This window comes from Urocitellus parryii, chromosome X (assembly GCF_045843805.1).
Source record: "Urocitellus parryii isolate mUroPar1 chromosome X, mUroPar1.hap1, whole genome shotgun sequence".
Taxonomy (NCBI): Eukaryota; Metazoa; Chordata; class Mammalia; order Rodentia; family Sciuridae; genus Urocitellus; species Urocitellus parryii.
This window is the reverse complement of record NC_135547.1, coordinates 14,045,801-14,072,675: the sequence shown is the minus strand read 5'-3', so window position 1 is coordinate 14,072,675 and position 26,875 is coordinate 14,045,801. Positions and strand designations below refer to the sequence as shown.

Genomic DNA, 26,875 nt, shown 5'->3' with positions numbered 1-26,875 from the left:
TGATCCACCATCTTGATAACACATTCATCTGTAAATTCAAGAGAACCTGCATTCTTTGTAATGGAATGGATCTATACCTATATGATCCAAGATCGTTTTCTCAATCTTCTGCAACATTCATAAGTTTCAAGGATTCCTTGAGGTTATATCATACTTAGGCTTTTTAAAATAGTTAAATATTCTCTTTGAATGCCTTGCTCATAGGTTAAATTTTTCTTTCATAATAATGGCTTCCTTTCATCCTAAGAATCTAATTATACAAATTTAAGGGCTTTCTTTTTCACTTTAAGTAGGGTCTTGCTATGTTGTCCAAGCAATTCTCCTACCCCAGCTTTCCAAATAGCTGGGAATTGGGGTGCCTGTCACCATACCTAAAGCTTTTGTGTTTAAATAGTTTATTATTTAAATTTTTTTTAAGTATTTGTATTTTCTTTTGGTCTTCCCCTTCCTCTTACCCTCTTTTCTTGACAATTTCTGTAGTAACTTTTAAAAGTCAATAGGACTGATTTTTTTTAACTGACAAATAAAATCATATATATAAAATCACATATATGTACAAGATGCTGTTTTGAAGTATATGTACATTGTAGAACAACTAAATCTAGCTAACTACCATGCATTATCTCATATACACCATTTTTGTGCTGAGAACATTTAACATTCATGTTGCTAGAATTTGTACAATTAACTAGATCTCTGGAATATTATTTTTGTGTCCTGTGACCAACATCTGTCCAACCCCTCACCCTAAACTGACCTGATCCCTGGTAACCAAAGGTCTATTTTCTAGTTCTGTAGGACCATCTTTTTCAGATTTCACATGTGAGCAACAGCATGCCGTATTTGTCATTCTTTGCCTGGCTTATTTCATTTAACACATGTCCTTCATGTTTATCCATGTTATCACAAATGGCAGGATTTCCTTTTTAATGGCTGAATAATATTTCATTGTGCATATAGATCATATTTTCTTTTTCCAAGCATTTGTTGATAGACATTGATAGATTGAATCCATATCTGGCTATTGTTTTTTAAAATATTTATTTATGTATGTATCTTTAGTTTTAGGTGGATACATTAGTTTTGTTTGTTTGTTTTTTTTTAATGTGGTGCCGAGGATAGAACCCAGTGCCTCATGCATGCTAGGTGAGTACTCTACCACTAAGCCACCACCCCAGCCCCATATCTGGCTATATTTTTATTAATAATGCTGTAATAAATATGGAGGGGAGATATATCTTCAGTTATTGATTTCATTTCCTCTGGGTATACAACCAGTAGTTGGATTGTTGGATAATATAATGCTTTTAATTTGTGGAGTAACCTCCATCCTATTTTCCATAATGACTGTACTAATTTACACTCACACCAACAGTGTCTGAGAGTTCCCCTTTCTCTACATTCTAATCCACACCTGTTAACATTTTTTATAACAGCCATTCTAATTGCAGTGAGGTGATATTGTGTTTTTGTCTTGCATTCCCATAGTGATTAGTGATGCTGAGCATTCTTCATATACCTAATGGCCATGTGTATGTGTTCTTCCCTGTTTCCTTTGCTTAGCAGAAGCTTTTTAGTTTGATGTACACTTATTTGTCTATTTTTTGCTTTTTTATCTGTGTTTTTTTTTTCAGGGTGGGTCATATTAAAAAAAAAAAAACATTGTGCACATGAATGTCCTGGAGATTTCCCCCCTATTTTTTCTTCTGATAGTTTCATAATTTTGGTTCTTATATGTAAGTCCTAAATCTATCATGAGTTGATTTTTGTATGTAGTATGAGGTGAGGACTTAATTTAATTCTTTTGCTTGTAGATGTTCAGTTTTCCCAGCACCGTTTATTAAAGAGACTGTCCTTTTCCAACTATGAATTCTTTGTACCTCTGAAGAAAATAAGTTGGCTATACATATGTGGAATTTTTCCTGGGCTCTTTACTGTACTTAATTTGTCTATGTCTGGGATAAATACAGGTGCTGTTTGGATTACTATAGCTTTGTAGTATATTTTGAAGTCAGACAGTGTGATGCCACCATCTTTTTTAGGATTGTTTGATTATTCTGGGTATTTTATGATTCCATACAAATTACATGATTTTTTCTGTGAATAATGTCATTGGTACTTTGATACTGACTGGACTAAATCTTTTGATCACTTTGGGTTGTATGAAGAGTTTTAACAATATTAATTCTCTCAATCTACGAACATGGGATATCTCTCCATTTATATTTACCTTCAACTTCTTCAATGCGACTGGTTAAAAAGAAAAGTAATTAGGTGAATTTCTTGCTTGAATACACTCAAGGGAAGCAACACATTTTCCTAAGGGATGTTGTATCCTTTATTTAGGTAAAATAAAAATGAATTAAATTTTTAATAAGCTGGTACCAGAAGAATCACTGTTAACACTTTAACATTCAATTTTAAAGCCACTCTGAATGAGGAATAGGAACTACTGCAGAGGAATATTTTCTAAGTCCTTCCCAAGAATCCTGTTCATCTTCATTTGTTTTTGTTTAATTAAACCAGTTAATTTCTATTTTGAGGACCTAAAAGAAAGGAAGGGAAAATCTCACAGCCCAAGCATATTGTAGTAGTTGGAGGTAAAGAGTACCATTAATTTTTACAAAACCACTTAAGACCCAAAATAATATGAAAAGTGAGAGGAGAAGAGACATTAATGCAAATCATGGGTGCCATATTGGTTGTGAGAACTGTCTTTTAAAACATTTTTTTCTTGGTTCTTACTGTTGTAGAGTACTATTGATTTTTATATATTGATCATATGCTCTGAAGACTTGTTGAACTCTATATTAGTTCTATTAGTCTGTCTACATATTCTCTTACATTATCTTTGTAGATAATCATGCCATTTTTGAAAAATCAATACATATTTTGCCCTTATATTTATCTTTTCCCAGTTAAATCATTTATAATGCAAAATAAAAATGGTAATCATTAGTTTTCTTGTCAGTCTTCCGAACTTAAAAGGGACATCTGGGTGTCTAATATTTCACCCTTAAGCATAATATTTGTTATAGGGTTTTGGCAGATTATCTTTTTCAGGTGAAGGATCAATTTCTTGTTTGTTAGGTAGATTTTTGTTTTTAATCATAAATGTTTATTGAATCACCTATGTACCTATTGAGATTACAGTTCAGTTTTGTTTCCTTCTTTAATGTAGTTTATACTTATCAGTTTCACACTCTGTATCATTTTTTCTCAAACAATCTGGTCTATATGATGCTAGATTTCTGATACTAGAGATTTCTTTTCAATTTCAATTTTAGTACATGTTTCCTATTTGTTAGAAAACACTTTTATTCTCTGATAATTGGATGCAGGTTCTATACATGTCCTTTGGATCTAGTTTCACCATTGTGTTACCCAAATTTTCTGCATTCTAAATATTTGTTTGTTTGATCCATCAGTTTATCATCACTGAGGGTTTAAATCACACACTATGATTGTATATTTGTCACCTTCCCCTTATGATTCTACAAATGTTTACTTCATATATTTGAATATATATCATTAGATGGATCAGGTAAAAGATGCTTACTTTATGTGTGGAATTATTCCTTTTATTGTTAACTAATATTCTTATTATTAATGATGCCTTTGTCATTAATATATATTTAGTCAGACATTGTCTCAACTAGCTTTTTAAAGTTAATGTTTACCTGGTACTTACTTTTTCGTCTATAAACTTCCCATTTTGTTGTCATTGTGTTTTTGTAGTGCTTAGTATAATAAGCATAGGGATGAGTTCTTCATGAAGTCAGTCTAAGAATATTTATCTTTAACCAGGTAATTTACATTTATTATAATTAATGATTATTTCCACCACACAATTTTTAATTTTATATTTGCCATATTGAGTCTATTTCTCTGCTATCATTTTATTGAAAGAATTTTCCCTGTTTTCTTTTATGTCTTCTATTGGTTTGAAGGCTTTACATGTAATTGCCATTCACTTGGTAGTACTGATAACCTTCTTACATGATACTTGACTTTTAAAAGTGTGAAGTTAATCAGCATCTATATTCTCCTTCTGAACAATGCAAGGACTTAGAATTTTTTAAATCCTATTACTCCACTCCATCTTACATGCTATTTCTGTCCAGAATTTCCAGAATTTCTTACCCAACTTATTTTACCCTTCTCAATATACTGATTATTTTGTTTTCTTTAGTCCATGCTTAAATTTACACTTGGTTTATCAAAAGCACTGGTCCTCACTGTTTGTTGCATCTCATACATTCTTTATGTGTTTTAATCAATTTCCAGTATAATTGCATCCTGTGAGGGTACTTTTGTCAAAGGTCTGTTAGTCACAAAATTCCTCTATTTTTCATGTCAAATTGTCTTTATAGGTCAATATAAGGCTATACACCCAAATTTATCATCTCAAAATACATATGTTAAAACACTTTTTATTGTTTCTCAACTAACAGAAATCAAATGGAACTAAACCATTTGAAAGACACATGTGTCTAGTTGCAGTGTTTTCCTCCTCTCCACTGGGAATGTTGTTTGGGCACCCAGAATCAAAATCTTCACTCACAGAGTGAACAATTGTTTCCTATCCCAATTGGAAAGTGTGTAAAATTATTACAGGTTTTGGTGTGATGAGTGGGCAAGAAATGTTTATCAAGTTTAAAAGGTTTGAGGGAAGATGCTAAAACTCTGAATAGCACTTTCTTTTTAATTCTGGTTGGAAGTGTCTGTAACTCTCAGAACAAAACGTAGTCCCTGGGCTGTCTTTTGTCAGATAGATGGCACTGAAATTCTCTTTACTCTTGTCAGTTTTAGAAAAAAGTGTATTTGTGTTTAATTGCTGCTGTATGCTTGGGAGAATTCTGTTGGTCCTTTTGTTGAGTACTCCAGGATGAGAGGAATAATGTGTGGTATCACATCAATGTTCTTGTATTCATTTCAAAGCCAATTTTTATCACAAAAATGTACAACTCATTCAGACCACCAGCCTGTAGGGCTGCACTTAATAAAATCCTGAAGAAAATCTGAAGACTCCAAGCTAGCTCTATCTTCCTCTCATAAATCACGTGTAGACAGAATGTGTTTGTTGAACAGTTGACACCTAAAAGGAGGTTACATATAGCAGATAATCTGAGCAATAAAGCACAGCATCTCTTAATTCATTAAGCTAAGCTCAACATTAAGTTAAACCAGAAGCCTAATTCGGTTCAGAGAAGTGAGACAATTTGCCCAAGATCACACAATCCATCCATTTTTGTCTTACTTCCATCCTAGACCAAGCTACCACCATGCCTTGTCCAGCATACTTGTCAACAGCTGCCTAAATAGTTCACCTGCCTCCAATATGGCTCCAGTTTTACTCTATTTCCACTTTATACTTCCAAATAATCCCTCTACATAAAACCTGCCAAGGGATTCCCATTGTTCTTATACTAATGTTCAAGTTCTTTACCAAGGATAGATAGGCCTGCAAGGCTCCAACCTTCTTATCTCCTCAACCTCAGTTTTTGACACTTTGTCCCTCATTGCTGTGCTCTAGAACCTACTATAATTTCTTCTTATGCCTTACAATTTTTGAGTCTGCTCTTCCCTCTTTCAGAAATGTTTCCTTTACACATCATTGCCTAAATAATCGTTCTTGTCCCTTCATATTAATTCTTCATGTATCAACTCAAGTTTACTTTCTCAGGATGTGAAGTTCCATCAATGAGGTTCACTGATGTACCAGATGAGGCTGGGTCTCCCATAATATGTTAATATGTACTCTTTCTTTCTTTCTTTCTTTCTTTTTTTGGTGTTGGGGACTGAACTCGGGGCCTTGTGCACATGAGGCAAGCACTCTACCAACTGAGCTATATCTCCAGCCCTGTACTTTTTCTTCATAGCAGCTACCATGTTTGTAACATGCTAAGGTCAATAGCTATCTGGTAAATACATGAATTACTTGTTAAATGGTTCTCTTTTTGACTAGATAGTAAGTTCAAAAAAGATTACTGATTAAATAGTAGATCTAGGGTTTTAACTCAAGGATTCAACCCATCCCTATTCCATCCTGTTTCCCACACTAATTTCCCACTCTGCTTCTCTCCACTCCTCTGTTCCTCTGTTCCCTGTCTGGCCAGTGGGCTCCTCTCAACAAGTGCTGCCTGATATTACTGGTAGCTCAGTGGGGGGCTATTCCCACTTCCATCTAAATACACATTAGCAAGTGTTCCTTGTCCAGGAAATCCTTCCTCACAGGTGGTAAAAGCAGCTTTCTGCAAATACCTAAAATGCCACCACCCCTGGTCGTGTTCCTTCTAATAAGGATGGTCTTTCCCATGGAGTCCTCTTTCAAAATGCCCATAAGCCTATCATGGGGAAGGTAATGAATGTTTGCCATATCCATAACTCAGAGTCCATGCTCTTATGAGTCCACTCTCTTCACTTCATTGAAAATGGCTGGGGCACTCAAATAATTAGATGGAAGAGGGAACTGGAGGAGAAAGAGAGGTTCTCAATTTGTCCACAGGCTAAATCTGCCTCCGTTTTCCTACCTAGTTTTCCATTTTCCCTTAGTTTGGAATGGGTAATTTGGTTTTTAAACCTGTATATACCTTTACATTAAATTATCCATATCAAACCTGATGGCAAATTATGTGTATGTGTATTTCTCCAGGTACCTTTATTTATATAGCTTGAATAAATAATAATCATCCAACATTATCCATAAGAAAAGGTTCTCTCTGATGATTCTACCAATGCTCTTTGCTGGCCATTTAGAGCTTCATGCTTGCAGATAGGCTACCCTTACATTTAAAATTCCCCATTAGCAAAAACATCACATAAATGGCTTTTCTGGTCACCTAACACTGAAGCATTCTGTAGGCCATTAGTGCATTCTGGATTAGAAAACCCAAAAAGTGTAAAATGGAAATTTGTGACCTGAATGTGGCCTAATCATCATATGGTCAAATACAGTCAGTGCAATCACTGGAATAAATAAACTGGTATAGAAGTGCAATTTCCACTCATTTGGATACCTGGCTACTTACTTTTGCAGTATTTGACTTTCACGTTCACTAGATCCTAAAAAGAAAAAGTAAAAAGAGGGGAGGAAACACAGAAAATTCTATAAATACAGAGATTAATTTGCCTTAAATAATCAACATTATTGAGTGGTAACTTTTTTATTTTAGTGTTCTGATGTTTTCTCCTCTATCATCTCATTGATGAGTGAAATAGAACATTAAAAAGAAATCTGAATAACATGCAGCTCCATGCTATCATAATATTTCTAAGTTATGATCACTTAACTGAGGATGGAATCTGACTCTCACTTGGGAATTGAGGAAAAGGAAAAGTTCCATTTTTAAAATCAGTGCCCCATTTTATGATCCTCTGATCTTTTTGAAACTTTGGGGGATCTTAATAGCTTGAGGGTGGTGAGGCAACTCAGCACATGTGACAGACTATGCCTCTGAGATTTGTCTAAAAGTATCAGAGGACATTAAGCCTACCTCCCACTAGAGCCCCACAAACAAAGCAGCACATAGCATAGGTGCATTTATTTAATGACAGAGAAGAGAAGAAAGTGTTCTTTCTGAAATGTTCAGATTCGAAGAGGGAGGCTATGTTTTTTAGTTTTGTTTTGTTGTTGTTGGTATCAGGTATTGAACTCAGGGGCCTCAACCCCTGAGCCATGTCTCAGCCCTTTATTACTTATTTCATCTAGAGATAGGGTCTTGTTAAGTTGGTGAAGCTGTCTTTGAACTTGCGATCCTCCTGCCTCAGCCTCTCAAACTGCTGGGATTACAAATATGTGTCACCATGCCCAGCTGAAGGGGGAGATTTAAGGAACTACAGAACATGCTTTCCTGTGTCACTGCACCCAAACTGCATTTGGGATCATTTCATTGTTCTGCAAAATTACAGGAAATTGTGGGGCTGACTGGTGTGGAAGGCATAGCTTTAATTCGTGTTGATTCAACATTGACATCACCACTTTCTAGTGGGCTCTAACCTCCCACTTAACAGATCCCTTGTAGTAGTCAATAAATGCTGGTTGAGCCTTAATAAAATATATCTCCATTTTAAAAGCCACTGGAATGTAACTAAAGATTGCCAATGGAGTGGTTGTTACTGATTAGTTTACCAAAAATTCTATTTGAAGAAATGTAGGTTTATTAAAATAAAACCAACCTTGGAATTACATAGGACTTTTTATTACAGTAAATTTGGAAATACTGTGTTGCTTCATTATGGAGCAGAGGCAACGCCATTTAAAGGTTTAGGAACCCTATTTCATGATCTCTATGTCCCCAGTCCCTAACACGGTGCCAGACACAGAATAAACATCTAATACACACACACGCACAAACATACTTTTATGAGGTGGTAGCATAGAATGGACTCTGAACTAGCCACTGAACATAGACTTGAGATTGGTGCCTCATACATTCATCTTTTAACAAAAACACAGGTACCACATGTTCTCTTTCATAGGTGGAAGCTACAAAAATATCAGCCTGAATGTACAATAGTGAATAATAGAAGGGTTGGGGAATGAGGGCAGATAAAAGAACATTGGATAATTGGTACCAAAATATGGATAGAAGCAATCAGTTAAAGTGTCCCACAAAACAGTAGGGTGACTGTAGGTCACAACAACCTATTATATATTTTATGAAAATCATGGAGGAAGGAGTTTGAAGTCTCCAAACATGAAAAAGTTTTGTGGAGAGAAAAATGATAATTACCCTGAAATGATCAATGCACATTGTGTGCATGTGCTGAAATACTACAGTGCACCCCATTAATATGTACAATTAATACATATTGATAAAAATAAAATAAAAAATGGAATAAGAACCTCTTAAGAGTAGTTATTCTTGTTGGGCACGGTGGTGGCATATGCCGGTAATCACAGCAGTTCAGGAGGCTAAGGCAGGAGTATCGCAAGTTCAATGCCAGCCTCAGCAACTAGCAAGGCCCTGTCTCAAAATAAGAAATAAAAAGGGCTGGGGAATGTGGCTCAGTGGTTAAGCACCTCTGGGTTAAATCCATGGTTCCAAAAATAAGTTGATTTTTTATTTTTTTAGCTAGGTAATGGCCACTATGCGTTATCTCATTCACTCTTTCCCAAACCCTATAGAAGCACAGGTTTCCCAGTGGACAATTGAAGAAAGAAAGGAAATTTGGGGAGAATAAATGACTTTCCCAAAAGCATATGAATAGCAAGTGATAAAATAAGAATTCAGACCAAAGTCCTTCTTACCTCCTTTTAGCCACTGTCTTCCATCTACTTGAGATATTCAGTCAGCATCTCTAGTATCAGGGCTTAAGCCTGTGGGATTTTTGTTTGTATCTTTAGTTTTCACAGTGATTCTGAATCAATTTCCTAGTTAATAGTGATTTAGGGAATAATCAAAATGAGAGAGGGAGAGAGCACATGCACACTTTCAGGCAGACTGTTCAGGCTATTAGCAAAATTATTCAAATTTGAATAAAACTGTTTGAAACAACCCATTCCTGTGAGTGAAGCAAAAGTAACTGGACCCTCAGATGGATGTGAGTCTTCTCTGAAAGTGTGCTAACACTTCTTCTGTCATTCTGCCATTAGCTTGTCCTAACAGCCACTATGTGTAGCAAGGATAGTTCTACCATTTCCGGAGATGGGACCATAAGGACAATGACACAATCTATACAATATCCTAAACTTAATATTAAAGAATAGATATTATTCACAGCTAAACTGTCCAATACTTTTCCCCACTGAATTTATAAAAACATTGGGAAATAGTCTAAACATCAATGTTATTGCAGAACCAAGAAGCAACTATTGTCCCAGTTCCATAATAAATGCAGATCAAATACATTGGAATTGGAAAAGTAAATTTAATTTGCAGGTTGCTGTCTACATGTTCTGCTTCTATTTTCTTTGATAAGATTAGTGAACAAAGTTCAGAGTACTTTTTCAGTTCAAACATTTTCCCATAATGGCAAATCAATCTGCTCAGGCAAACAGAACTTCAAAACACTAACAAGAAGGGACTATCATCAGAAATTGATCCGATTTACACATAAATATGCCCACTAAAGTTTCAATGAAACTTTATAGAGGAGTAAAATTGGCTAAAGGATTTTTTTTTTGGTCTTTTATTTTTTTTTTTTTTTTTTTTTTTTTTAGTTAAAATTGTTTTTATTTTTTTATTTTTTTTTTTTTTTTTTTCCATTTTTTTTTTTTTTTTATTGGTCGTTCATAACATTACATAGTTCATAATACATCATATTACACAGTTTGATTCACGTGGATTATGAACTCTCCCTTTTACCCCATATACAAATTGCTGTATCATATCAGTTTCCCTTCCATTGCTTGACATATTGCCTTTCTAGTGTCTGATGTATTCTGCTGTCTGTCCTATTCTCTACTATCCCCCCACCCCTCCCCTCCCCTCCCCTCCCCTCCCCTTTTCTTTCTCTACCCCTTCTACTGTAAATCATTTCTTCCATTTGTATTATCTTGTCTTGCCCCTCCTTTCCTCTTATATGACATTTTGTATAACCCTGAGGATCGCCTTCCATTTCCATGCAATTTCCCTTCTCACTCCCTTTCCCTCCCACCTCTCATCCCTGTTTAATGTAAATCTTCTTCTCAAGCTCTTCGTCCCTACCCTGTCCTTGTTTACTCCCCTTATATCAAAGGAGTCATTTGGTATTTGTTTTTTAAAGATTGACTAGCTTCACTTAGCATAATCTGCTCTAATGCCATCCATTTTCCTCCAAATTCTATGATTTTGTCATTTGAATCCCTATCTCTCCCCGTGCACAAAAGTTAACTCAAAATGGATCAAGGAGCTTGATATTAAATCAGAGACATGGCATCTGATAGAAGAAAAAGTTGGCTACGACCTACATGCTGTGGGGTCGGGCTCCAAATTCCTCAATAGGACACCCATAGCGCTAGAGTTAACAAATAGAATCAACAAATGGGACTTACTCAAACTAAAAAGTTTTTTCTCAGCAAAAGAAACAATAAGAGAGATAAACAGGGAGCCTACATCCTGGGAACAAATCTTTACTCCACACACTTCAGATAGAGCCCTAATAACCAGAATATACAAAGAACTCAAAAAATTAGACAATAAGATAACAAATAACCCAATCAATAAATGGGCCAAGGACCTGAATAGACACTTCTCAGAGGAGGACATACAATCAATCAACAAGTACATGAAAAAATGCTCACCATCGCTAGCAGTCAGAGAAATGCAAATCAAAACTACCCTAAGATACCATCTCACTCCAGTAAGACTGGCAGCCATTAGGAAGTCAAACAACAATAAGTGCTGGAGAGGATGTGGGGAAAAGGGCACTCTTGTTCATTGCTGGTGGGACTGCAAATTGGTGCAGCCAATTTGGAAAGCAGTATGGAGATTTCTTGGAAAGCTGGGAATGGAACCACCATTTGACCCAGCTATTCCCCTTCTCGGTCTATTCCCTAAAGCCCTAACAAGAGCATGCTACAGGGACACTGCTACATCGATGTTCATAGCAGCTCAATTCACGATAGCAAGACTGTGGAACCAGCCTAGATGCCCTTCAATAGATGAATGGATAAAAAAAATGTGGCATTTATATACTATGGAGTATTATTCTGCATTAAAAAATGACAAAATCATAGAATTTTTTGGTCTTTTAAAGCAGCTACTACAGTAATAACTACAGAAGTATGCACAAATTCTGCCAACTTTAATCAATCTTGTGTATTTCTTCTGCACTGTTACAAAATACATTTCATAGAAGGGTAGAGCAAGCTCACAGCAGGAAAAATGTAGTAGCTGAAGTCAAGCATAGCTAATTTGCTGCTTAGGACAGATGCAAGCTACAAAATTCGTCAATCCATCCTGATCAGCTTTGATATGGAGGACCGATTCCCAGCATGTGTGGCTTCTACGGGTTTTATGTTGATGAAATAGGTCTCTTGAATCTGGATAGATATAGGAGAGAGTGGCAGTATATGAGCAAAAAGTATATCCTATTTTACACACTGGCATTAAGTATGATAAAAAGGCAATTTGTCATGCCAAGCCTGGTGAAGTGAGCAGATCTCAGACTGAGTTCAAAACTTACAGAAAAGAATGGGGATGCTGGGGGTAAAATGATAGCATGGAACAGAAAGATGGTAGCCTATTATCAATGGAACCAGCAAAGCAAGAAGATTCAACCAAGTCTCAGATATGAGGAGGCATCAGAATATACACTAAAACCTAGAACACAAGTCTTCAGAACAAAGATTGCTCTCCCTCTAGCCTCTTATAGATTTTCTATGCACAAAATGGATGGAGGACTTGCAGCTGAACACCACGCATACCTTCACCCCAACCAGCAACTAACATGTTCAGTTAGCACAAAGGGGGCATTGGGAGAGTTCAAGTGAGTGGACAAAGAGATGAATGAGTGCACCAACTTTAGCAAATGAAATCTTAGGAACTGAAAGGCAATTCTGGAATGGTTAGGAATGTGGACTGTGAATCATAAAGTTCAGGGTTTAAAACCTAGATCTGCAGATTATTAGCTATGTCATATTGGATTAATTGTCTGGCTTTATCTAAAAATGAGAGTAATAGTATTGAATCCCTATTACTGTTGTGAGGATTAAATGAGTTACTGTATCTCAAACACTAAGTGAAGTGCCTTCTTTATGGTAAGTACTCAATAAATGTTTCGTTGGTGCTATTATCATTATCATCATCATCAACATCAAAAGACCAGTAAAGCTTTTACACTAACCAAAATAGACATACTTCAACTGCAAAAAAATTTTAAAAAACAGACTCATAGTGAGTTTTCCTCAAAATACCTGCTATTAAGTTTTTAATATTAAATATTCTACAAGCTTGATGCCCATCTCTCTTGCTAACATGTACATGGTTCCTCTAGGGCTTTGCCATTTCCTCTCTCTCCCCCCTCCCCATACCTGTTTATAGCTAGGGAGGACCTACTCTATATCTTTTTTGAAATATTATCTGCAAAGTCATAAAATGAAACAGAACACAAAAAATAAGGAGGAATCATTAAGGAAGTTGAAGGAGATGAATCCTGGAAGAGGTCTGCATACACCCTCAATTTCCATGCTCCTCATTTATCATACACGTATGCTGACAAAACTCCAGTTCAGATTAATTCCAACTCCAATGACTCCATGCCTGCTCTCAGGAAGCTTACTGTGGCTGGAAAAGTACACAACCATGCTGCCTGTTCTCCTTTAAACTCATGACCTCAAGCCTTGGTGGGGGCCCACAGTGCTGTCTGCCATCTACTTTCTTAGAGAACTGTTTCATTCTGTCTCTTGTGTACTCACACCTCAAATTATCCTTTCCCTTTCCTGTTCTCAGCTGATGACCAGGCTTTCCATTTCATGAGAATACGGAAGCAATTTGAAGAGAAAGCCCACATCCTTCCCATCAGCACACCTACCACCATTTGTAAAATACATCAGTTCCCATCCTTCCTTAGCTACTCTGAAGACTTTGCTCTTGTAATTATTCCCACTCATGTCCATACCACTGTACCATGCTCAGCATACTATAATTCCCACCCTTAAAACAATAAAGCTATTCCTCAACCATGTATTCCCTTCCTCCAGCTACCACACTAATGATTCCCTTCCACTTTAGAGAATAACTCCTTGGAAGATTTGGTCCATCCATACTAACTGCTCCAATTCATAGCTTCTCACTCTATTTTGAAATGCCTACACTCCCACATCTACCAAGTAGTCTTTCATTCTCACTACTCCACTAGAAATTCTCTGGTCAACATCATCTGCAACCTCCCTGTTTTCACATTGGGGAGAAAAATTTTCTCTTTATATGACTCAACTCTGCAACATTCATGGGGTTGATTAGTCCTTCACCCTTGAAATATTTTGTTTGTGGGATATCTCACTCTCTTGATTTTCCATCATCAGCAGTATCCACTCCTTATAAACTGGCCTTTTAATCCTGGAATGCCTTGGAATCCAAAGCTTGATCTTCATCACTTTTACATCTAATTCAGTTATAAACTCATCCAGTCCCCTCTCACTGCTGACTTCCAAATTTAAATTCTGCAGCCCTCCTTTTCTCCTGTGAACTTTAATAATTTTTTAGTTGTTCATAGACCTTTATTTATATGCAGTGCTGAGAACCGAACCTAGGGCTTCACGTGTACTAGGCAAGTGCTCTACCACTGAGCCACAAACCCAGCCCTGAACTTCAATCTTATATATTGTTACCTTCAATCTTATATATTGTTCTCTGTATCAATAAACCACACAGCTATTCACAGTGTTGCTTAGACGGGAAGATTTGCAGCCATTCTTGATTCACACCTCTCTCTCTCTCTCTCTCTCTCTCTCTCTCTTTCTCCTATCTCTTCCATTAAATTCTTTCTTTTATAAAAATATATTTTAGTTGTTGATGGACCTTTATTTAATTTATTTATTTATTTATATGTGGTGCTGAGAATTGAACCCAGTGCCTCACACATGCTAAGCAAGCACTCTACCACAGAGCCACAGCCCCAGCCCTTTCATTAAATTCATCTCAATTTTCAAATGATTATTTTCTAATATGACAATTTTGATCAGCTCTATTACCACATAGATTTCTATAATAATCTCCAAATTTGCTCTGGGTTTCTACTCTTTCCCCTAGATCATTTTTCATACATTATTGAGTGATTGTTTTCAATTAAGGTTAGATTATATCAATCTCCTGCTCAAAGATTTCCAAGGTCTTCCCTCTGCCTCTGGAATAAAATACAGATTATTTTCCATGAGCTTCAAGCACCTGTATCATCTGATCCCTGGCTGCTTCTCTGACCTCATTTCCTATCACTTTCCTCTAGTCCTTCCCATTGCACTCCAATGGTGCTGATATTTTTGTTCTTCTTCTAGTACACAAAGCACAATTCAGTCTCATAACCACTGCACTTCATATTCCCACTGTCTAGAACACTCTTCCCCAGGAATTCTCATAGCTTGTCACCTCATTTCCCTTGATTATTTCCTCAAATATTCACTCCTCAGAAAGATCTTTCCTGATTACTTTATCTAAAAGAACAGACTTCACTTTTCTTCTCTTTCCATGGCTATAGTGGACTGAATACCGTACCCCTAATCCAAAATTCATGTTCACCCAGAACTTCAGAATATGATCTTATTTTAGAAAATAAGATGAATCAAATTAAAGGAGGTTGTACTAGATAAGCATGCACCCTAAATCCAATGACTGGTGTCCTTATAAGAAGAGAAGAAGATAAACATACAGAGACGCCCATGTGAAGATAGAGCAAGAGACTGGAATGATCCAGGTATAAACCATGGAATATAAAGGATGCCAGTAGCTATGAGAAGCTGGAATAGACAACAAAGGATTTCCTGGAGCCTTGAGAGGGAATGTGGTCCTAATGACACTTTAGTTTCCGATTTCCAGCCTCCAGACCTATGACAAAAAAAAATTCCATTGTTTTAAGCCACTTGGTTTGTGGTAGTGTGTTATGGTAGTCATAGGAAATTAATATAACTGCTTTGTTTATTTCTTTTCCTAGCATCATGACATAGCAATTACTCAATAATTTAATATCTGTCTATTTGGTTACTATCTCCCTCATTAGAATATAAATCCCTTAAGGATAATGTTGCACCCTGAGCCTAAAGTAGTGCTGGACAATTATCATACACTCAATGAATGTCAGCGGAATGAATGAAAAGATGCATGAAGGAAAGAAAAACAAACTTCTCACGGTGTGTGAAATTCCCATTTTCATGCTTAGATTTCCTTCCTTCCCGCTCCCTCACATCTTTTAGAGAGAAACTCAATGTACCAGGAAGCTAGGATATTAAAAGGTAATGCTCTTCAGGGAGGAATTCCCTGGGCATCCATATAAATGATGCCGCCTGTACATAACCTGGCCTTGGCTAAAAACAGCATCAGTGACTGACATTTCAACCACATAGGAGGGCTGGCCAGTGAATATAGGAAGCATGCTTATCAAGGAAAATTCTATTTAGGATCTGGATCCAGTGACAGGAAAGCTTCTGGACTTCCTTCCTTTCTCACCACTGAGGCTGGGGATGCACCTGAGAAAGTTCCAACCTTCAACACCTACAGAGAGATCCCAGAGAGGAAATTTGAAGCTCTGTACACCATCTACATGGTGCTCCAGAAGCAAGTCAGTCTCAATGGGGAATGTCTGTTGACTTGCACTTTCCATCTGAGGGGAAGATGAAGTTTCTGGGCACTGTGGCCACTATAAAAAAAAGGATCCAATGAAATCACTGATGTAATAGCAACTTATTAATTCAATAGCACACATGATTTATAACAGAGAAGTTATTATGAATATGATAATGGAGAAGAACAAAATGAAAGAGGAGGAAAAGTAGGGGAAGGGAGGAGGGTAGGGAAGGAGAAACAAATCATGAAGACAAAATAATTTAGCTCTACATGGCATAAGTGACTATGACTATACTAAGGAAAGCAGATGTGACTACTAATCTCTTAATACTCTCTCAGGTCCCAGTGTGGACACATTGGACAAGTCCCATTCCCTGTCTGGGCCTTGGTTTCCCTACCAGTCAATGAAGGGAGTTGGTAACTTCCATGGTCTCCAAGGATCTTTGCAGTTCTGACCTCTGTAGTCCATAATCATTGCAGTCACCAGTTTGGCACTGTAATCTGGGTCAGTGGAGCCACCAAATATTAGGGCCAACCAGGACACAGTTTAGGGATTTAGCAGATGTCCTTGAAAACAGTCACAGACTTCCAGTGCCAAAATTATTTCAGTCTCTGAATGGAAGCTTAGCTGCTTCCTCATAGCCTCCACCTTATTCCTAGGAAGATATTGTCCTTGGGAAACTAATGATAATGTTACGTCTCATTTTACAGTTTCTTTTTCCTGGAAAATGATCAGCACAAACTATAATTTGTTCCTTAGCACAGAATGAAACAGTCCAATGAAGTAAAGCCAATTTGTCCTTTAATAAATTTTACTGGCTCTTTAATGATGAATTCATTTGAGCACTTGGCCCCAGAACCTAATTCACAGTGACTCTTAATGCAAATGAACTTCTCCCAATCTCTGCTCCTGGCACCTTTTGAACTTCCATAAATCACACCTGGTCATGTCAGGCCAGTCACTCTTGTTCTACTTTGGGAAAGAATCCAAGATGGCAGGCAGCACACAGTTCCTCAGAATTTAGCCACAGGCAGGCATCTCAGAGGAAGTCATCCTGGATGGGGAAAGAAAGGGGCCCAGTCTATGAACACCATGTTGATTCCTTATTAATATATCTTTTCAAAATAATTGGTGTGGAATTTAAATCCCTCACCCGTGTGTAGCCTTGGAATATCGTAATTTCAAGAGGATTTATGATATACTAGAAAGCATCATAAATTTTAAGTCCAAAAGAGCAAAGTAAAATTTTGTCTCTTCCATTTATTACACTTTGGGCAATTTACAAATTGTTCTGAGCCTCTTTATTCTCTCCATTTCTAAAATAAAGATAATAATTCATTAAACTAGGGCTGAATAAGATACTTTTATCTAAAATACATAGTACAGTAACTGATACATAATACATTTATTATGCATGAGTGTATAATAAGTACTAGCTATTAGACACTAGTAGTATTAAATAAAATAATGAATACAGAAATGCTGGTGAAATAAGAAGAGCCAACAAAGTGTGTTTGCAAAATAGCTGAATCTAGGGCTGGGGTTACAGCTCAGCGATGGGGTGCTCGCCTTGCACGTGCAAGACCCTGGGTTCCATCCTCAGCACCACATATAAATAAATAAAATGAAGTTAAAAAAATAACTGAATCCAATGTTCAAAACATATATTTGAAAAAAATAAGGTTTGGGAAAAGATATTCCATTTTATACTTTATAAACTTATCTTGTATTAATTTTAACAAACATGTTTTACAAGCAAATACCACATGATCTCAATTTTGAAAACATATTAAATTATGTTAAAATGCATAGAAAATTCCCAAAGACATTACACTAACTGGTGATTCTCTCAGGATAACAGAAATTTTGATGATTTTTACTTTTTCCTTAGAATTAGCTGAATTATGTTTCTATGATTTGTTGTAAACAATGAACTTGTATTTGTTTGATGTTATGACAGACAGGGTCCCTAGCCCTAAACCATCAATTCTCTCAAAAGAGCTAAAAATTATTTTCAGAGGCTGATATGCTAGTTTCAGTGAGCCTTGAGCCTCCTGAAAAGGATAGGCACCTACTTCTGTCCTTCAAATTTACATTGTCAAAGAGACAAAAGCAGAAAGTACATTTTTAAAATTTTGCCATTCTGCAGGAAGGGAGGAGTGTGGAGTAACTGCATAAATGTGTATGCAATTACAAATTTGAATGAATTTCCTTTTTATTATAATTATTAAAACATAGTAATTGTACAAATTAATTGGTTTCATGGAGATATTTTTATATATATGTATGGAAATATATTTTTCATGCTTTGATCAGATGCACCTTCCCTTCTATGCTCTATTGACTTCTACTCTTCCCCCTCTCCAGTTTCCCTTCCCATTCTATAATAGTCCGTCTTCTAACTTTCAGGTCATGTTTTTTTTTTTTTCCACATATGAAAGTAAATATGTGATACTTGTCTTTCTATGTCTGGTTTATTTTGTTTAGTGTGATTTTCTTTATTTCCATCTGTTTTCCTGAAAATACAGGATTTAATTCTTTACAGCTGAATAATACATCATAGTGTGTATATACCATATTTTCTTTATCTAGGTTTTGTTTTTGTTTGTTTTGTTTTGTTTTGGGTACTGGGGATTGAGCCCAGGGTTGCTTCACCAGTAAGCCACATCCCTAGGCCTTTTCATTTTTAATTTTGAGGCAGTATCTTTGTATGTTACTTAGGTGGTCGATAAGTTTCTGAGGCTGGCTTTGAATTTGCAATCCTTCTGCCTCAGTCTACCCAGCCACTGGGATTACACACATGTGCCACTGCACCCAACTCTTTATCTATGTGATGAGTACCTAGGCTGATTCCAGAACTTGGCTATTGTGAGCTGTGCTGCTATAAACATGAGTCAAATTAACCCTGTTTGCAGATGATATGATTCTATACTTTAAAAACTCTAAAAACTCCACCAGAAACCTCTCAGAACTGATAAAGAAATCCAGCAATGTAGCAAAATACAAAATCAACATACACAAGTCAGTATTTTTTTAATATACCAATAATGAACTCACTGAGAAAGAAAACAGGAAAGCAATCCCATGCTCAATAGCCTAAAAATACTGTAGATTGGGGCTGGGATTGTAGCTCAATGGCAGAACACTTGCCTAGCACGTGTGAAGCACTGGGTTCAATCCTTAGCACCTCATAAAAATAAATAAATTAAAGGTATTCTGTCCATCTACAACTACAAAAATATTTTTAAAATACCCTGGAATGACCCTAACCAAGAAAGTGAAAGACCTCTACTATGAAAATTATAATACCCTGAAGTAAGAAATCGAAGACTATAGATGGAAAGATCTCCCATGTTCATGAATTGAGAGAATTAATATTGTTAAATGGCTATATGACCAAAAGTGATCTTCATAGTCAAAGTAATCCCATCAAATTAACAATGACATTCTTGAAAAACTTAGGAAAAAACATTTCTAAAATTCATATGGAAGCACAAAAGGCCCAAAAGAGACAAAGCAATCCTGAGGAAAAAGAATGATGCTGGAGGTTTCACAATACCTGATTTCAAAACAAATTACAGAGACATAGGAACAAAAACAGCGTGGTCTTGGCATAAAAAACAGACATGTAGAGGAATGAAATAGGACCCAGAAATAAACCCACACATCTACAAAAACTTTCTTGGCAAAGGTGCCAAAAACATACCTTGAAGAAAGGGGAGTCTAGTTAACAAATGGTCCTGGGAAAACTAAATATCTACATACCGAAGACTGAACCTAGACCCTTTCTCTGATTATGTACAAAAATCAAATCAAAATGGATGAAATACCTGAACTTTGAAACTACTAGAAGAAAACATAATATAAACACTCGGGCTGGGGTTGTAGCTCAGTGGTAGAGTGCCAGCCTTGCATGTGTGAAGTACTGGGTTCAGTCCTTGGCACAACATAAAAAGAAATAAAGATATTAAAAAAAGATAAACACTCTAAGATAATGGCAGAGGCAATGATTCTCTGAATAGGAATATAATAACTCAGGAGACAAAAGCAATAATTGACAAATGGGATTACACAAACTAAAAAGCTATTGCCCAGCAAAGTAAGGAATCAACAGAGTGAAGAGACAATTACAGAAAGGGACAAATTTTTTGCCAGTTATTCATCTGACAAAGGATTAATATCCAGAATATATAAAGAACTCAAAGAGCAGCAAAAGAAGCAAAATCCAATAAAAAATATGATTTCATCTTGGCAAGATGAAAATATTCTGGAACAAGATAGAGCTAATGTTGCACAGCATTGTGAACATACTAAATACTACTGAATCTGCATATTTAAAAATGGTTAATTACATGTTGTGTGAATTTTGCCTCAAAGAAAACATAAAAATTAAGCTATGGACGCTGAGTGCAGGTAACTTTATTATGGGTGTAAAAACATTGCCTTTTTGGTTTTTGTGTGTCCAACATGTAAATATTCTCCACAAATAGATCAAAATTTTAAAGAATTCTTTTCATTTTGTTTGGAGGAAATAAATGTATATTAACTATTGTGCAGTTTTCATTATGACATAATATTTACAGCATATTAGAACTAAAAGACAGTTTAGCTACTTTGTTTTACAGAACAGAAAATTGAGGTCAGAAAGACTTGAACACATAAGGAAATTACAAAACCAGATTTAGAATTTAAGTGTGCTTGTACAGTGTTCTTTTCACAATAACGTGTGACTCATCTTGTCTTCATTTAATTTTCTGGGACTCTTTAAAATTATTTTTAAATATTTAATGTTTGATTGTATGTTTCCTGTCATTATCCAGGATTTACTTTGTGCACTCAATTTTTTTATATACTTTGCATTAACCATATGTTTTGGTACTTGCAATGAACAAATTTATCTTTGTTTGATACAGTTAATTCCGTTGTGGGAAGGACGTGATGTATTGTGGATTAACTTAGTAATGCTCCACACCTTCTTGTATCTACCATTTTATCCCTGGGAAAGCTGAAGATTGGGGTTGCACCTGGGTCTCGAAAATACTGTCATTAACACAGCAGTTTCTGTATCTGTACTTTTTACACTGCCTTGACTCCATAACCAGTTAGATCATTTATTTGAGGGACAAAATCTTTCCATTCACAGCCAAGAAAATTATACCTTACTTGTGCTTTGTACACATTAATTTCTGAGAAGGCATATGATCAAATGGCTCTTGAATGTGTGTACTCCACAGTTGGACTATATGGTTGCTAGTGACCTGCTCTTTGAAATTAAAGGAGCATTGGCATGAGGGGGGCTGCAATGAGTTTCTGGAACATCTTGTTAAGTTACATGGTATAAATTTGTACTTTTGTAACATCTCCATATAGCCATTTGTAGTCTGAGTTGAAGTGTGCCATTTCTGTAAAATGGCAAGTTTTCAATACAACCTGGGAAGCTCTGGCATTGTGAATATTCAGATACATTCAGAAGGAATGATCTGATTTGAATCTACATGCCAGCCTTCAGAGGTTTACTCCCTAACACACACACATACACACACACACACACACACACAAAAAAAATTCCAACCCTGATCACCAACCTAGCAGAGTCAATGATGACATACCAAGTAGTAACTTGAGCAGGAAATAGAGATGGGGAGACCTATTTGTTAATATATCCTGATCAATGCACATAAATTTAGAGCTAAAGTTAATTTGATGGTGGGGATGTTAATGCAAGGAAATAACCTACAAAGTTTTCCTAGGCAGATTTAACAAAATCAGCTACAGTATGATTCAGTCAGCATTACTGAGACAAAACACTCCCCCCTCCCCTAAAGAAAAACCCTGATAATAAATTTGGTCACTATATCAAACTTCAAAGGAAATGCCAATAACATGTGCCCTATCAGACTCGGCAATCTAATCATAAAATTAGAAGGCTGAACAACTGCTATGATTTTTACAAATATCTTTCTTACAATGACACATGTTTGGAGAAAATATACCCATGGTGGTGCTGTGGTCTGAATGTTTGTGTCTCCCCAAAACTCATATATTGAAATCCTAGCCCCTAAGGTGACAGCATTTGGAGGTGGGTACTCTGCAAAGTTACTAAGTCATGAAAGCTCTGCCCTCATGAAGGGGATTAGCACCCTCATAAAAAAAAAGACACATCAAATTCCCTCATCCCCATTTCCATGTGAGGATACAATGAGAAGGAATCATCTATGTGCCATCCCATCTGGATCTTGATCTTGAACTTCCTAGCCTCTTGAAATGTGAGATATAAGGTTCTGTTGTTTATAAGCTGCCCACCCAGTATGTGGTATTTCATTAGAGCAGCCTGAACAGGCCAAGACAGGGATTGGCCAGGTTATGATAAAACCCCAATGGAAATTCCATTCTGTGTATATATATGTATTCACATGCATGCATGGCACTATGGAGGAACAAGACCATGGAGCAGCTTCAAGACAAGTGGCTGAAGCACCCCCGGGGGAGTCCTAGCACACTGGGCAGCAAGTGGCTCATACACTCTGACAGTGCAATATAATTTATTTCAAAATAAATCAAAGTTGAAAGCCTCTAGACTACAGCTCTTTAAAATAGTTGAATTGAATCAAAAAATAGTACTACTGTTATAAGATCTTTAAATATTTAGACTTCCTTGTCACTATGTCTACATCTAATACCCACCTGAACTCTCATGAAGCAGTGAAAAAGTGCTTTTGATGCCCTGTTCATGTCCATGTAGATGTCTACATTACTCATTCCATGTGATGGTTGTGAGCTGATGGAATTGATTAGTTTTAGTGACAAAGACATGGACTCAAATTTTGCTTCTGCCACTGGTAAGTTTTGTCTGACTCAGTTTCTTCATCTGTGCTCAAATCCTGAAGAACCATCATGCAATCTCCTCAACTTCTCTAGGGCATGCTCTCATTGTTTATAAACTAAGGATAATGATAATATTCATTTACTACACTTGTTCTTAAGGATCTAATGAAATGATATGTGGAGAGCTCTTCAATTGCCTACAGCAGAGAGAGTGCTCAATAAATGTTAGTGACAGGTAATAGAAACATTGCCTTTGATATTATTATTATGACAGTGGTTTTTATGGCTCTCATGTATAGTAGGCATTTTAAGTTGACTTTTGAATAACTTTATTAACTTCCTGTACTCCAATAATTCACTTAATAATAATAATAATAATAATAATGGCTAAGAATTGAGCTATTATGTGTCACATACCATGATCACAGTAAGCAGTTTTGCATGAAATAATTTATATGATATTAGCAATGTATCTGCTGTATAAGTCCGTAGAGAAGGTTCCCATAGATAAGAAACTGGTATCAATAGTCACACCACAAATATGTGACAAAACTAATATGTGAAGTCAGGTCTGTTTTACTGGAAAGTAATTATTAATGATATAAAAAATAGCAAAGCTTCATTGAGTTCTAATTATGTACCAGGCACTGTACCCAAAGTTAAATGTGCATGACAACTGTGTCAGGCAGATTCACAATGATTATACTGCCTTGGTTTTCAGGGTCAAAAATTAGAGAGGCTCTGGAAATATTAGGAGATCTGGGGTTTCTGAGGGCAAAATTTTTTTAAAAAGACAGTTTATCCCTTGGTCTCTGCCCATATCCAACAATCAAAGTAGCACAAGCCCAAGCCCATGATGCAGAGGAAATGATTTGGTTTTCCAAGCAGAAATTATAGTTGTACAAACCCTTCTTGGAAAGTTGGGTCATAGAATCCTGGAGCTAACCAGGACCTCAAAACTTTAAAATCCAACATTGCAACACCTCCTCCCAGATTATTAGACCAGAAAACTTAAGTCCTAAGAAAGGAAGCAATATGTTTTCCTCCCCTCCTACAGACTCTCAAGGGTTTTGTAAGCTTTTAGCCAGTGTGGCAGGTGGGGTCATGAAAATATTTACCAAGGGCTCTGTTAAGGCCCCAAAGCAGAATGTGATGATGAATCTGGCACAGGTCCTGGCATTCAAGGAGCTCACTGTCTACTGCAGGGTGAGGGGCAGAAAAGTCACAAGCACTTGAACCGAAGCCAAGAGAGAAATTCAATCACCAGCCTATGTGAGTTCAGAGGAAGAACACCATTTCCAATTGGGGATAAAGTATCAAGGAAAGCTTAATAAAATACATGATGTTGATGAATGACGGGTGAAATTGAGAGAAGCAGAAATAGGTGACAGTTGTAAAAGAGGCATGTAACTTCAGGTGTGTTCTGCAAATTTACCTGAATATGAGCTCATATGAAGGGGGATAAACGGGTATGGGCTTTAAATTGGTTGGGAAGCCTGTGGCCAAGAAACTAAGGAGGGAAGACTCTGTTTCTTAGCTTTTGGAGTCTGAGTCCAGGACTAAGTGATGGACTGGGTCTTAGAAAGATGTATACTGCACTGCATTATGGAAAGTGCTAGAAGAGGAAGGATCCAGAGAAGGAGATATGGGAAGCCGGAAAATAGCTAGGAGGCTATTTGTTGCCATACTCAGAGAGGCATGGTTGAAAATCTACCTAAAATTGGGCAAGAGCCTGGGAAGGGAGAGGAGGATGGCTACTAGATACACTTTTCCTTCTCTTCTATTCCATCTGTGCTCAATCACTGAATGGCACCCAAGTATCAGAAGCAGTAAATAGCCCTGGCTCACACTTCTCTTGCACTTTGAAGGCTTTTGCTCCCTGAAAGGGTTATCACTAATGACATAGCTTTTGATCATGCAGTCCTACTCTGGGCTTCATTCAGTCAAATTCTGGTATAATTGAGCCCTTTATAACATTCTCAAACCTCAAATTTTATAACCTCATCAACACATTCCTCCAGACTGCTTTTTCTTCAGAAAAGAGTATAGGAGTGGGATGCACAGGCAGAAGCCAGGCAGTTCAAATAACAGTCCTTACTGTGATCACATTTGTAATTGCTTCCACTTGCCTGTGGCCACTGCTTTTCTGGGTTTTTGGTTCCTAGCTGGAGCTTTGTGCTGCACCAATGGTCAAACACCAAAGGTACCTGCCTCCCAGGATTGGAACTAACAGAAAAAGCTACTCAGCAATGACTTATGTCTATTCAGAAGCTAATATTTACCCAGTAAAATCTTGCAAATATAGCTGGAAAGCACAGAGCAAAGAGAGATCCCCGATTAACTCTCCACCATGTTCTTAGACATTCCAAGAAACCCAAAAGCCCCACCAGAGAAACTAATCCTTGGCATTGCGTATTTGTTTAACCTACCCAGAGAAATTCGCACAATTTCCCCCACTGTTCAGTGGAGATATCCGCTGAAAATTAACAAGATGAATTTGATTTTCTCCCCTAAGATGAGTTACTCATCTTAGGATAAGGCAATAATACTTGATAAAGCCATATCTGTAGTAGTAGAACACATCTCAAATCTTCTTATAACAAAATCTGTTTCACAGCTATTCAACAGACTAAAAATGGAACAACCACAAGCATGGAATGATCAGCAGGAACTAGAATAATCAAGAAGGAGGCATCAGTCTTCTAGGGATGAGCACTGGGGCATGCTGCAAACACCTGTGGAGCACTATTTACCTGAACCCACTGCAAGCAGAGTCATCCCGATGAAAAGAGATGTAAAATTAATGGGCCAGCCAGCTTTGTGCAGCACACCAGGTAGAAGAGATGGCTCTGATGGACTAAGGATAGCTGTTGTCACAATTATACCTACTTTTACAGCTGTATGATTTCTTGCCTTCAGAATTGTCTCTTGCCAATTCAAGCTTACTGCCTGTTCTCAGGACTTTCAGGCAGCTCTTCCTTGGAAGCTGCCTTTGGAGATGCTTGTATGTGCTTTTAAGCATATGCTATTGCTAAAAGAGCGAGGGGACAGTGGAGAAGTGAGTAGCAGCTGGAACTGACCCTACAGCTAAATTCCACCTTTTGCCAAGCAGGGGTGGATTTTGAACTTCTGTAGTATTTGCTGACCTCTTTAGATACTAAAGGAAAGTGTAGCCCAGAAACCACAATAGAGGCATTAGAGTTACCTTTCAAACTCCTCTTCTAGGGCAGGACAATTTATTCCCTTAGACTGCAGGCAGTGCCAGAGGCTCCAGCAGGCTGGCTTTCCATGGATGCATGTGTCAGCTAGCACCAAGAGCTTAGGTGACATGCACAAGAACATAACAGTATCTCTGCTCTTACAGCATCTTCTACAACTATATTTTATTATTTTATAACCTCTCTAATAATAAAAAATGTACTGTTACTGTTCAGAGAACTGCATACACCATTTCCAAGTGTTTTGATAGATATCACCTCATTGGGTTCTCCCAGCATATCATGGCAAAGGTTATTATTTCTATCAACAGGTGAGGAGCCTGAGACTAGGAAATATGAAGTGACTTGACCAAGGTAATTTTTCTTGGTAGAGGATGTCAGGGATAGCACCAGTATAGGAATGTGAAGAACAGACAAGCATATCTGACACACTATTCAGCAGGTATCATCTGTTCTTCATGCAGCCCCCCCCCACCTCCCAGTGCCTGTTGATTTGTTTCAATTACAGATTGATATCCCAAGAGAGGCTTCCTTTCTTAAAGCTGGGGAAGGAAGCAGAAAACCAAGCTTCATAACCCAATTATTCTGTATCTTATAGACAAGGTAGACATAGCTATGCACCTTTCTTG

The 26,875-nt window shown here is 37.0% G+C and overlaps 1 protein-coding gene across 4 annotated transcripts in view; it reads right to left on the bottom strand.

Moving 5' to 3' along the window:
- The window catches only part of Fgf13 (fibroblast growth factor 13), a 522,252-nt gene that overhangs the window by 374,060 nt on the left and 121,317 nt on the right, over window positions 1-26,875 (bottom strand). Inside the window, exons 1-2 of one of the 4 annotated variants that reach the window (XM_077793716.1) lie at window positions 9,254-9,282; window positions 7,032-7,065 (exon numbers count right to left, since the gene is read on the bottom strand). The exons of the other annotated variants lie outside the window; for them this stretch is intronic. The gene's annotated coding sequence lies outside the window, so the exon portion shown is untranslated. Of the gene's footprint in view, window positions 1-7,031; window positions 7,066-9,253; window positions 9,283-26,875 lie in introns of those variants that run through there. 4 annotated transcript variants of the gene reach the window in all.